Source organism: Carassius carassius, chromosome 11 (genome assembly GCF_963082965.1).
Source record: "Carassius carassius chromosome 11, fCarCar2.1, whole genome shotgun sequence".
Classification (NCBI taxonomy): Eukaryota; Metazoa; Chordata; class Actinopteri; order Cypriniformes; family Cyprinidae; genus Carassius; species Carassius carassius.
The window spans coordinates 1,509,596-1,512,095 of NC_081765.1; the positions used below are offsets into that span (position 1 = coordinate 1,509,596).

The 2,500-nt window shown below is 39.8% G+C and overlaps 3 non-coding genes and 2 pseudogenes across 3 annotated transcripts; all 5 read right to left on the minus strand.

Moving 5' to 3' along the window:
• Window positions 1-79: 79 nt before the first annotated feature.
• Window positions 80-198, minus strand: LOC132153669 (5S ribosomal RNA). Its single transcript, XR_009436975.1, has one exon. It is a non-coding gene; the product is annotated as a 5S ribosomal RNA (ribosomal RNA).
• Window positions 199-1,318: 1,120 nt separating this feature from the next.
• Window positions 1,319-1,437, minus strand: LOC132153711 (5S ribosomal RNA). The gene has a single exon (XR_009437017.1). It is a non-coding gene; the product is annotated as a 5S ribosomal RNA (ribosomal RNA).
• Window positions 1,438-1,521: 84 nt separating this feature from the next.
• LOC132153788 (5S ribosomal RNA) lies at window positions 1,522-1,640 on the minus strand (annotated as a pseudogene).
• Window positions 1,641-2,115: 475 nt separating this feature from the next.
• On the minus strand, window positions 2,116-2,234 carry LOC132153323 (5S ribosomal RNA). The gene has a single exon (XR_009436647.1). It is a non-coding gene; the product is annotated as a 5S ribosomal RNA (ribosomal RNA).
• An 84-nt stretch (window positions 2,235-2,318) lies between these two features.
• On the minus strand, window positions 2,319-2,435 carry LOC132153845 (5S ribosomal RNA; annotated as a pseudogene).
• Between the last annotated feature and the right edge of the window lie 65 nt (window positions 2,436-2,500).

Consider the following 2,500-nt stretch of genomic DNA (forward strand, 5'->3'; position numbering starts at 1 on the left):
AAGAGAGGGCTATTTAAAGATCAGCCACTATAACCGCCAGTGCATTATATAAGTAGAGAAGGAGAGAAGGAAACCTAACAGCTTACAGCACCTGGTATTCCCAGGCGGTCTCCCATCCAAGTACTAACCAGGCCCAAACCTGCTTAGCTTCCGAGATCAGACGAGATCGGGCATAGCCAGGCTGGTATGGCAGTAAGCAAAGGAGGCTTCAAAGAGAGGGCTATTTAAAGATCAGCCACTATAATCTGTATTTCCAGGCAGTCTCCCATCCAAGTACTAACTGGGCCCAAACCTGCTCAGATTCTGAGATTGGGCATTGACTCTTTATTTATTTAATTTTTTTTTTGCAAATTTATTACATAATTACTGAAAACTTCCAAAAGTACTAACCTGGCCCAAACCTGTTTCGGTTTTCTAAGACTGGGCATTGACTCTTTTTTTTTTTTGCAAGATTATTAGACTATTAGTGAAAATTTCCAAAAGTACTAACCAGGCCCAAACCTGTTTCGGTTTTCTAAGACTGGGCATTGACTCTTTTTTTTTTTTTTTTTTTTGCAAGATTATAAGACAATTAGTGAAAATTTCCAAAAGTACTAACCAGGCCCAGACCTGTTTCAGTTTTCTAAGACTGGGCATTGACTCTTTTTTTTTTTTTATTTATGCAAAACTATTAGACAATTAGTGAAAATTTCCAAAAGTACTAACCTGGCCCAAACCTGTTTCGGTTTTCTAAGACTGGGCATTGACTCTGTTTTTTTTTTTTTGCAAGATTATTAGACAATTCGTGAAAATTTCCAAAAGTACTAACCAGGCCCAAACCTCTTTTGGTTTTCTAAGACTGGGCATTGACTCTTTTTTTTTTTTTTTTTTTTGCAAGATTATTAGACTATTAGTGAAAATTTCCAAAAGGACTAACCAGGCCCAAACCTCTTTCGGTTTTCTAAGACTGGGCACTGACTCTTTTTTTTTTTTTTTTTTTGCAAGATTATTAGACAATTCGGGAAAATTTCCAAAAGTACTAACCAGGCCCAAACCTCTTTTGGTTTTCTAAAACTGGGCATTGACTCTTTTTTTTTTTTTTTTTTTTGCAAGATTATTAGACTATTAGTGAAAATTTCCAAAAGTACTAACCAGGCCCAAACCTCTTTCGGTTTTCTAAGACTGGGCACTGACTCTTTTTTTTTATTTTTTTATTTATGCAAAACTATTAGATAATTACTGAAAAATTCCAAAAGTACTAGGCTGCAAAGAGAGGGCCATTTAAAGATCAGCCACTATAACCGCCAGTGCATTATATAAGTAGAGAAGGAAACCTAAAAGCTTACAGCACCTGGTATTCCCAGGCAGTCTCCCATCCAAGTACTAACCAGACCCAAACCTGCTTAGCTTCCGAGATCAGACAAGATCTGGCATAGCCAGGCTGGTATGGCCGTAAGCGAAGGAGGTTGCAAAGAGAGGGCTATTTAAAGATCAGCCACTATAACCGCCAGTGCATTATATAAGTAGAGAAGGAAACCTAAAAGCTTACAGCACCTGGTATTCCCAGGCGGTCTCCCATCCAAGTACTAACCAGGCCCAAACCTGATTAGCTTCCGAGATTAGACGAGATAGGGCATAGCCAGGCTGGTATGGCAGTAAGCGAAGGAGGCTGCAAAGAGATGGCTATTTAAAGATCAACCACTATAATCGGTATTTCCAGGCAGTCTCCCATCCAAGTACTAACTGGGCCCAAACCTGCTTAGATTCTGAGATTGGGCATTGACTCTTTATTTATTTAATTGTTTTTTTTGCTAATTTCTTACATAATTAATGAACATTTCCAAAAGTACTAACCTGGCCCAAACCTGTTTCCGTTTTCTAAGACTGGGCATTGACTCTTTTTTTTTTTTTTTTTTGCAAGATTATTAGACAATTAGTGAAAATTTCCAAAAGTACTAACCAGGCCCAAACCTGTTTCGGTTTTCTAAGACTGGGCATTGCCTTTTTTTTTTTTTTGCAAGATTATTAGACAATTCGTGAAAATTTCCAAAAGTACTAGGCTGCAAAGAGAGGGCTATTTAAAGATCAGCCACTATAACCGCCAGTGCATTATATAAGTAGAGAAGGAAACCTAAAAGCTTACAGCACCTGGTATTCCCAGGCAGTCTCCCATCCAAGTACTAACCAGGCCCAAACCTGCTTAGCTTCCGAGATCAGATGAGATCGGGCATAGCCAGGCTGGTATGGCCGTAAGCGAAGGAGGCTGCAAAGAGAGGGCTATTTAAAGATCAGCCACTATAACCGCCAGTGCATTATATAAGTAGAGAAGGAAACCTAAAAGCTTACAGCACCTGGTATTCCCAGGTGGCCTCCCATCCAAGTACTAACCAGGCCCAAACCTGCTTAGCTTCCGAGATCAGACGAGATCGGGCATAGCCAGGCTGGTATGCGAAGGAGGCTGCAAAGAGAGGGCTATTTAAAGATCAGCCACTATAATCTGTATTTCCAGGCAGTCTCCCAT